This window comes from Triticum dicoccoides, chromosome 4A, assembly GCF_002162155.2.
Source record: "Triticum dicoccoides isolate Atlit2015 ecotype Zavitan chromosome 4A, WEW_v2.0, whole genome shotgun sequence".
NCBI classification, from domain to species: Eukaryota; Viridiplantae; Streptophyta; class Magnoliopsida; order Poales; family Poaceae; genus Triticum; species Triticum dicoccoides.
Window position 1 is genome coordinate 616088124 of NC_041386.1, and position 11649 is coordinate 616099772.

Sequence of the window (11649 nt, forward strand, 5' to 3'; positions counted from 1 at the left end):
TCTTCCACGGTAGATCGAGCTGATGGCCGGCGGCGAGAACACCGACTTCGTGCAGATCGCCGGCGGCGACCAGGTCAAGTTGCCCAGGTTGAGGGAGATCCGTTCTTGGTTTGACAACACAAGGCAGATGAGCTGGACGGCAATGGCCACTCTCAAGAATTTGACGAAGAAGGAGAGGGCAAAGCTTTGCCCCCGCCCGCACAACCGATTCACAAGATCGAGATCCTCCTCTGGGCGATGGAGCAGGCCAATTCGTCCAGCGAGTGGACCAGGCGGAGGTGGTGGGCGTTAAGATCTACGGTAGAGCATCCACTGGATCAGGAACCCACCGTGCACGAGGTGCCGTTGCAGATTATGCAGCCTCCAACCGAGTCACCGGAGACTCCGAAGCGCAAGATGAGGAGGATAGTGGTCGCAACCTCGCTTCCCCGCCATTCTCCATGTTGGGGAACGTAGTAATTTCAAAATTTTCCTATGCACACGCAAGATCATGGTGATGCATAGCAACGAGAGGGGAGAGTGTGATCTACGTACCCTTGTAGATCGACAATGGAAGCGTTTGGTTGATGTAGTCGTACGTCTCCACGGCCCGACCGATCAAGCGCCGAAACTATGGCACCTCCGAGTTCTAGCACACGTTCAACTCGATGACGATCCCCGGACTCCGATCCAGCAAAGTGTCGGGGAAGAGTTCCGTCAGCACGACGGCGTGGTGACGATCTTGATGTACTACCGTCGCAGGGCTTCGCCTAAGCACTGCTACAATATTATCGAGGATTATGGTGGAAGGGGGCACCGCACACGGCTAAGAATATGATCACGTGGATCGACTTGTGTGTCTAGGGGTGCCCCCTGCCCCCGTATATAAAGGAGCAAGGGGAGGAGGCCGTCCGGCCCTATAGGCGCGCCAAGGAGGAGTCCTCCTCCTAGTAGGAGTAGGACTCCTACTAGGAGGGGGAAGGAAGTGGGTAGGGAGAGGGAAAGGGGGGCGCCCCCCCCCCCCCCCCCTCCTAGTCCAATTCGGACCAGGGGGGGAGGAGGCGCGCGGCCCACCTTTGGCTGCCCCTCTCACTTTCCACTAAGGCCCATATGGCCCATTAGTTCTCCCGGGGGAGTTCCGGTAACCTTCCGGCTCTCCGGTTTTCTCCGAAATCACCCGGAACACTTCCGGTGTCCGAATATAGCCGTCCAATATATCAATCTTTATGTCTCGACCATTTCGAGACTCCTCTTCATGTCCCCGATCTCATCCGGGACTCCGAACTCCTTCGGTACATCAAAACTCATAAACTCATAATATAACTGTCATCGAAACCTTAAGCGTGCGGACCCTACGGGTTCGAGAACAATGTAGACATGGCCGAGACATGTCTCCGGTCAATAACCAATAGCGGAACCTGGATGCTCATATTGGCTCCTACATATTCTACGAAGATCTTTTATCGGTCAGACCGCATAACAACATACGTTGTTCCCTTTGTCGTCGGTATGTTACTTGCCCGAGATTCGATCGTCGGTATCTCAATACCTAGTTCAATCTCATTACCGGCAAGTCTCTTTACTCGTTCCGTAATACATCATCTCACAACTAACTCATTAGTTGCAATGCTTGCAAGGCTTATGTGATGTGCATTACTGAGAGGGCCCAGAGATACCTCTCCGACAATCGGAGTGACAAATCCTAATCTCGAAATACGCCAACCAAACATGTACCTTTGGAGACACCTGTAGAGCACCTTTATAATCACCCAGTTATGTTGTGACATTTGGTAGCACACAAAGTGTTCCTCCGGCAAACGGGAGTTGCATAATCTCATAGTCATAGGAACATGTATAAGTCATGAAGAAAGCAAAAGCAACATACTAAATGATCGGGTGTAAGCTAATGGAATGGGTCATGTCAATCAGATCATTCACCTAATGATGTGATCCCGTTAATCAAATAACAACTCTTTGTTCATGGTTAGGAAACATAACCATCTTTGATTAACGAGCTAGTCAAGTAGAGGCATAGTAGTGACACTCTGTTTGTCTATGTATTCACACATGTATTATGTTTCCGGTTAATACAATTCTAGCATGAATAATAAACATTTATCATGATATAAGGAAATAAATAATAACTTTATTATTGCCTCTAGGGCATATTTCCTTCACTCCACGCTTCCCTCGCCGCTCTCCTCGTCTGAACGGCGGCGGTAGCTATGTTTAGAGTAAGCTTCCCCACTCCTCATCTTCCTACTGCTCGTGCTTACATCGTGGTGATACTGATCGTAATAGCTTAGAGAGGGAATGCTAGGTGGCATTTTAATCACAATGAATTGCATGAACATTTGAGTACATGGATTTGGAGGGTGGATTATGATGTATGTGAACCCTAGGCATCATATGAACCCTAGGAAAAATTAGTAATGTTCTAGTAGTAGACACTGAAATATTTCGGTACACACCGGTAGGCACTGAAATATTTTGGAACTGCCCTAGGCAAAATTTGTAATGTTGTAGTGGTGGACACTGAAATATTTCGGTACACACCGGTAGGCACTGAAATATTTCGGTACTGCCCTAGGAAAAATTTGTAATGTTGTAGCGGTAGACACTGAAATATTTCGGTACACACCGGTAGGCACTGAAATATTTCGTTACTACAATTTCAGTACACACCGATGCACACTGAATTATTTCACTACTGCAGTTTCAGTACACACCGGTACACACTGAAATATTTCAGTACTGCAAATTCTATACAAAGTTGGCATTTTGTCATTTATGTGTGAATTAATCCATGCATCATATGGCCTAACTTTGTACATGAGTTTGGGTCAATTTCATGTCTATTTATTGTTAAAATTATTGTCATGCCATGAAACACAAGACAAGTCACTGACCCAAGCTTGCAAAGATGCCATATCAATGTTGCTGATATGAATATGCATGTTTTCACCAAGTCTTGTGTCTGAATTAAAACTGAGCATTTTTTCTTGATGGTATCCATGGATCTAGAACTCTTATGAATTTGCTCATGTTGGATGTTTTGTTCTCCATCATTTGTACTAGCATTCCATGCGATTAGATGCCATGACAAGAACCCTCGCATATTTATTTTCTTGCCTCCAACATCACATGTGTGTTTTGCAGGAAAAAACCTGGAGTTCACCAGGTTGGCTGAAGTTGTGAGGCTGGGAGGCTGATGGTGCTGCTACTGGCTGAATCTTCTTCTTTCAGTTTTTGTTCGTCATTTCTCAAGCCGTTGGACTAGGGCTACTTCCCTATGTGTTGTTAATGTATTAAGTAGTTCCTCTGAATTTGTAGTATTAGTTAGTTTGAATGTGGAAGTACCTTAATTTTTAGGAACAAAATGTTGCTATGTATGACCAAGGGTTTCATACCTTAATCTTTGAATAATTAATTATGTGAACTGTTGGATGTGGTGCACAACGAACCGCCTCTACCATTGATACTAGTTCAACATGTCGGTCCAATTAGAGACCAGCCACTACCATATAGAACAGTTAGCATTTCATACTACAACCTGGCACGTACAAAACATCACACAGTGGAAGCACATCCCTAAGCACCTTGCATTGTAAAAGGTCTTAGAGACAAGCCTCTACCATATATAACAGTTACCATGTCACACTACAACCTATAAAACATCACACAGTGGAATAATCATAGCTAGTAGAGCATTAGTTACCAGTTAATAATAGTTGCAATCCATCACAAGCAATAGTACCTAGATATGAGTAGATATAGGCACGGTAATACACGACAAGTACTCGCAAACAAGAGCTAACATAACAAGTTCATTTCACATTGATACATGGCCCACCCCAGTTCTAAATGAGGTGGATGGTGATCATCATCCTCAGTCATGGCGACGGGTGTTCGCAACAGTGAGTAGGATGGCCTGTCCTACCCAAAGATTCTTGGCACGAAGGAACTTCTTCCACCCTGCCCTGCTCAAGACAGTGCGACCGTCCGTGTCCACTGCATAGGCACAGCTGGTGATGGAGCCCGTTCTGGTAAGGCGTAGTCTAGCAGCCATGCCTTCTTCGTCTGGGTCGATGCCACAGCTATCAAGTAACCTCTTAGGTAATTTCTAAAAACAGTTGACATGATATATGATGATGTCACGTGCAATTATTAACAAAGCATACACTTCAAGACACATATATCATTGGATTCAACACTGAGCATATATATCATCACATCACTACACTATACGCCAAGCATCAAATTACTACAGTAATTAGGCATATCATTAGATTACTTCGTACACTAAGCATATCATCGCATATTACTACACTACATGCATGTCATAAAATTCTTCACTAAATGAATTCTAAACTAGGCCTCTCATCACAGTACTACAACATGCATATCATATGGGCTACTACACTAACTAAGCATGCATATCATGTAATTACCACACTAAGTAACATACCATGATATGCCGTTTAACATTCGTCCTTGTCGTAGATAGTCTTCACGTAGCGGAAGCATGCCCAGAGGATGCCGATTTCCTCGTCGCCCAGTCTGAGTCCTTGGGCATACAGGTATTCAATAAGTGGGTTCTCATCATCATCTGAATCGCCATCATCTGAATCAGCACCATCTTCCTCCTCATGAAATTCATCCTCACTATCCGGAATCAAATTTAGATAGATAACAGAAATCCTGGGCCTATCTCTTCTGAAGGAGAAGCTGATCAATTCACCCCCACTAAGACGCATGCGGGCGATGAAACGATCCCAATCATCTCCTCCTATCTGGGTTATCTTTCGCCCCTTCTCTACCTGCATAGTGTATGGGCCCCCAAGAGCGTCGAAGGTCATGGTGTCTGCGACGAGCTCATTGAATGCCAATCTCACATTGCATGGTACGATCTGTGTAAGATAAAAACAAATAACATACACAATACATTAGTGGAAATAGCAAAAAAAACAAAAAGAATGTACTGTCAGAAGGTTCATATAAATTGTTACCACTGCAAAAACAAAAGAAGGCTGGAAGTAGATGCCGAACAGCGTGGCAGTAGAAAGGCTAGTCCGGCACCGTGAGTTGCAGCGTCCACATTGTGCTTCCTCCATTCTACACAGAACATGTTGAACTCTAAGTTGAATTGTACATAGTACAATACAAAGATCATACATATAATAAGTCATAGTGATAACCTATGCCGGCAATGGCCAATCAATCTATTTTCTATCATCTACGTAATAAAGCAATGCCAATGACAATGGCAATGCCCGTCTCATCTAAACCTGGGAATAGTTCGGCATCCAAACTAAAACCAGTCCAATCCACGGCACACATCAAAACCAAACCAATCCAGATATTTTCATTTAGAATCTAGACCAAACCGAACTATACATGCTCGTCATCCAACCCAGTCCAAACCGTTTTCAACTTTTGGATTGAATCCAAAGGTTCAAACCATGGACAAAGCCATATGCGAGGGCACGTCATGAATCTAGATCAGACATGGTGTCAAAGCTCGAGAGAGCCGACGAGCTCCGGCCGGCAACAACGGCTCTTGGATTTGAAGCAGTAGTAGGTGGTAGTGGCGGCTCAAACTAATTGATTGATTTGGTCTCAAATCATAGAAACCAAATTAAGATCCAATCCAAAAACTAAGTTTCAGTCCAAACCAATCGGCTCAGATCCTCCTTCGTAGGGAGACGATGTTGGGGAAGGGAAGAAGAGGGGAGATCTCACGTACTTGTCAGAGTTGGCGGCGGCCGCGCACCGGCAGCGAAGAGAGGGGTCGTCGGGAGATGGCGGCGGTGGCGCTGGTCGATAAGGGGAGAAAGAAAGATGTGGAGTGGTCGAGACGGGGAGAAAGAAAAATGTGGTACAACTGGTGGCTCGGTTGTGTGGATGACAAGGGGACCCACTTGTGAGACCGATAGCAATTGATGGCAAACTGCAGGAGGTGCACGACCGCGTGCACGACCACCACGTCCCCACGTGGAATGGGGACGGCCGAGTGGGTGTGTCAAGTCAAATCGGCACCCGCGGCTTCTCGGTAACTCCAAGAGGCAGGAGCAGTGCATTTCTTCGCCAAATCGGGTAGAAAACCCTCGTCCTCTCCCCACCCTCTCTTCCTTCCTCACCACCTCACCACCCTCTCCTCCTTCCTCACCACCCTCCTCCCTTCCTACACCTCCCTCCTCCTGTCTTCGACCGATGATGAAGCGCAGACGTGAAGTTGCGACGGACGAGCCGGAGGCAACCATCGGAGTAGAGCAGTCTACTGCCGTGGCTGCAGCCGCAGGTGGAGCGGCTGAGTCCGCCGTAGCGGCGAAAGCTGGCGGTGCAGCGACCATTGTGCCTGCTCCCGCTGCCATCGCAGCCGTCGAGGCACCTGTCGGCGAGCACAAGGTCGGGGAAGATCTGGAGGAGGAGGAGGAGATGAGAAGGCCTAAGCGCAAGGTGCATGACGAAATCGAAGAGCTCTTCGAGTAGAACGCCATAAAGGAGTTCGACGTAGATTGCAGGAAGGGCAGCGACTTCGATGAGGATGCCATCGACGAGCTATCTGAGATAGTACTCTATTTTTTGCTCTGTTTTTTTCATGACATTGGGGTTTTTCTTGTTAACTAGATGAGCATCAATTTCACTTGGGCGTGCTAGTTCTACGTATGTAGGATTGTAGGGATCTAGCATAGATCTTCATGTTGGATGTGGATTTTTAAATCTGATTCACATTCTGATTCCAGCAGATACTCTGGTTTTTTCATGGCATTGGGGTTTGTCTTGTTAACTAGATGAGCATAAGTTTCACAAGGGATACATTAATGAAAGAAGTGGGGTAATGAACCCAAATACAAGAAAATGTTCATGACAGGGATACATTAATGAAAAAGTGGGTTAAACAATGGATATATGGCAGGATTCTCCATTGGCTTCCCAAGGACAGTGACAAAATGCTGCAGTTCCTGATTCATTTTAGTTTATGTAGATGAATTAATTTGCACACATATTCATAGATGATTAGTTTGCACACATGTTCATAGATGATCCATTTGCAAATTCTATACAGATTTCCATTTTGCAAAGGAAGTGATCGCTCCCTTAATAATTATGGGCTCATAGTACATATCCACTGGATACCAAAAAATCAAAACATTTCATGTAGACAATTTTCCGCAGTATGTTATCTAGATGATCACAGCCACATCTCTCATCAATATGAGTAGTGAGACACCCCATAGCTCCTTTACCTATTTCCTTCTGAAACTTATCAGGGTCTAACAATGTTGGAGAAGCAGTATTGCCGCTGTCAGAAAGAATAATGGTTTCTTCATTCGAGTAGATAGAACAAACCCCCTTGTGTGAAACATGGAGGAGTATAATGAAGCCATTTTTCTGATTCCAATAAGAATTACACCTGTAACAAGTATCAAATATCATTAAACCAAGCCACTTCATGAAGTCTTTCATGTGTTAATTATGTACTGCTTGTGCACTAATCTATAAATGCAACTATTCCACCATCCATATTTATGCATGTCAATTTCTTTGGCTCAATTATGAATGTGCACATACGCCTTGTTTCTAGCAAATAGATAGTTGCCATGTTACACATGTGTACTTTCAAAACATCGTAATTAAAGTCAATGTACCATAATAGATTAGCTGAGTTCTTCTATGTGTACTAATTCACTAATTCATAGGAGGATGACGACGACATGGACTACAGCATGGACAGCAGGCACAACAAGAGCCGGTACACCCCGAGGCATCTGATTGCTGGAAAGATCAAGTACCGTTTCTTTGGCAAGATTGGGTGCCCTTTCTGTTGCAAGATGATCGGTGGCGACATAGATGGCATGATCCAGCATGCCTTCAACACTGGCAATGGGCATGGTAAGAAGCATAAAGCCAGTACTCTGGCTAAACATGCTGCCTACGCACGCTTCCTCGAGATTGTCAAAGTCAATGAGCCCTGCAACATGCATTAAAGAAGGGAGAGAAGTGATGTGCTGCTAGAGTGCTGCTGCTGCCCCAGGACCGCCGTGTCCTCTTATGTTATCTATGTTTCTTTGTTGTTCGAGTCTAAAACTGATGTCCTATGGTGTGTCTGAACCTATGCTGAGCGGTGGTTGATCTGTCGTTTATGTTAAGAGTTTGCTGCTACTCTGGTTTAGTGTTCCTAGTTGTTAATACTATTTTGGTGATGCATGTTTAAGCCTTGTACAATGCTAGATGCTTAGGGTGGTGCTTAGAAAAATAAACAGGGTTTTTCTGAAGCACCAGTGCCTAGTTCTACAGGAGAGACACCTAGTTATGTGTCTACCCTGTACAAATAAGCACATGTGCTTAAGAAAAGCCTGGTTTATTTCTATAAGCAACTCCCCTAAGCACCTTGCATTGTACAAGGCCTTAGCAACTCAAGTATCGTACGGTGGTCTATGTTATGGTTGCTGTGTTATTCTGCCGTACGGTGATGCATGCTAGGAACTCTAATAATATGACTATGGTAGTTATAGCTTGGCATGACTATGTTTAGTGTATAACTCAGCATGTTCCTGCCATATCTATGAGCAATTACAACATAACTATGCATTAATTTTTGACAAAATTAAAGCATGCAAATGATTGCCGATTCCACCTATTGCCAAATCAAACTTTGTACTGATAATGCATTAGATATTGCAATAAGTAGAGGATGCTCATGATTGCCAAAAGTACCTATTTCCACTTTCTGATAAGAACTAAACGTGTATCAAATGATGCTAAAAGTAGAGCATGAGCATGAGAATGTATCAATGCATTAGATATTGCAATAAGTAGAGGATGCTTATGATTGCCAAAAGTACCTATTTCCACTTTATGATAAGAACTAAACGTGTATCAAATGATGCTAAAAGTGGAGCATGAGCATGAGAATGTATCAATGCATTAGATATTGCAATAAGTAGAGGATGCTCATGATTGCCAAAATTACCTATTTCCACTTTCTGATAAGAACAAAACGTGTATCAAATGATGCTAAAAGTAAAGCATGAGCATGAGCATGTATCAATTGATCATCAATTGATTCTACCTATTTGTGTCTGAATGGGCTCAATAAAGTTGGTGCTGGTTTATGCTCTCTGCGTGACCGTGATGGTAACGAAGACACTTGGTTGGCTATGGTCTTGCTGTCAAATTTAAGTTTCAGTTCTTTAAGACTCTTTGTTTTTGCTGCTTCCTCGGGATCGACTAGCTTTCTCGGGCGTCCACGTGCTCTCTTCCTTTTGGGGGAGTTGGGTGCACCATTTTTGGGGGAGTTGGGTGCACCGGTATCCTTCTGGGAGTTGGATGTGTCAGGTTCGTTGGAACCATCAGGATTGTTGACTAATTGTACGTCCTCTTCTGAAGCATTAGGTAGAACTGCTTGCTGGGCATCATACACATCCTTCTGTATAAGAGAGAGTGCTGCATTAGTTCTAATCATGAGACTTATGAAATAAATGATATATTCTTGATGTAGCGCTAACCGTTATGGGGAACTTATATTATTCGAGATGAAGCGCATTGCAATTTGAATGCAGTAAGGCTGTACATATTTTCCACCTGAAAATATCTATCCTTGCCTATATTGGATAACCGACACTGACGTCAGCATAGCTTTCAAGCTAAACAACGTACAAATTTAAATTAGGCATTCAATTACCTGGTTCAAAATATCGGTCATTTCATCCCCGTTCCATGACAACATGTACTGCAGTGTCCAAACCGCACAGGAAGTCCTGCGATGTTTAGTTAAAGATCAGTAATATTATTCGTGTATGCAAATAACAATTTATGAGGCCATGCGTACCCATCGGTCTGTTGTGGTATGTTCTCATAGCGTTTTTGGTCCATTCGGCAAAATTGATGTTCTTAGCTGGTGATATCAACCCTTTCTTGACAGCTTCGTCAATGCAGAACTGAATCGAGTCCACCTAGGGTACGACGAGTTATACATAGGGTTACGGTACTTTGGGAGCTCATGTTCCATGCGGATCAAAAGAGGCAGCAAGAGAACACTTACAAGAGAATCTTCCTTGGTCTTGTCGCAATGATAATTCATGGAGTTCAGAGTCTGAATTTATTTTTTGTCAAAATTAAACATCATTAGCATCCAATGGTTTTGGTGTACATTCAGTGGGACATGCACCTGTAGTAAAATTTGGGTTGGGTTGAGAACCGAAATTTGTCATGTACAGTATGTACGTAAACTATGAAAGTGTGGAAAATGTGTACCTTTCGGCGCCCTACAAATTTTCCTGCTACACGAGCTAACCATGAGGCTGCACATCCAACAGGAACCACCCCTTCATTTGTAACAGCTTTTCGGTTTCTTGAGGGGATTTGATTGAGGTAGTATCATTCTCAATTTGGCTAATGCGAGCATATGCCATAATAACCTGCCAAATATTCAATCATACAATAATAAGACAGTTGTTGCAGTAATGATGTAGAATAGAGTATAATGGGCTTACATCACCATAAATGTATTTGTCGCCCAAATTTCGCTTCAGATTTTCTGCTGTGAGGGTAATTTCTCCGATTCTAGCTATTTCAAAAGGGTCGTATGTTCCGCGGATGTAAACGGCTGTCTCTATGTCCTCATTCGTGAACTTGTAATCATTACCAAAGACAGGCTTCATCGGAGTTAATTGTGGTTCCTCATTGTTTTCCGTCACATGTCTTGCACTTGGTGTACTCGAAGTCCCTGTCGTGAATTGGCTAGCCCTAGGAGTTCCTGTCAGGGATGAATTGCACACATTGATTTGATCCTACAATGAACAAAGGTAGTTCATCATTAGTTTGTTACTTTTAGATATTAACATGTTGGGCCATATTGATCACCTGCACGCCTCCTTTCTGTGACACTGATTGTCGGTTGCTTGTAAATTCGTATTTTAATTCCTGTAACAATGCAAACAATAATGAACATGAAGGAACATATTCATAAAAAATACAAAATGCATAGTATGACATACATGGAGTTCCCTCCTTAAGTCTTTAATTTCATCCTCGGCCTTCGACAACCTAGGATTAGTGCCAGTTTTAGTCTTCATGTTGATCAAGTCTTCACCTAGAGTCTGGTATTTGACCTCAAATCCGTGCTCAATTTCCATTAACTTCCTGCCTACCTTCTTTTCATGATCAGCAATGCGTGCATTCATGACTTCAACTACCATTTCAATCTGTGTAAACAAAATAAAACCCTGTTGATAACAATAGCTAAATGAATGAGGTTCCATGACACCTATTTGTGATATTGCAAAAACAAATAGTCTTTGGAGTACATACTTGCTGGCTACTAAATTGTTGTCCTTGTGATGGTGCTCGATACGAATCATGTTGATGCACATGTTCATCTTTTTTTCTTGGAAAATTATTAGAATTCTTGGACGGTCGTTGAGGAGCACAAATTTCCATGACAACCTATTTTTATAAAATATAATGAACCATTAGTACCAAATAAAAAATCGGATATAAAAAGTTCAATTGTAGATAGGTACCATCTCGTTATGAAGACCTCCTTTCTCGTAAGCATCGCTTCTTAAAGTAGCCATCATTTCGTCCCATCGTGCGATCAATGGAGGGGGTCTAGAAGCATACATTAATCGGCCACTACGCACGTGCTCCCAGTACCAATACTAC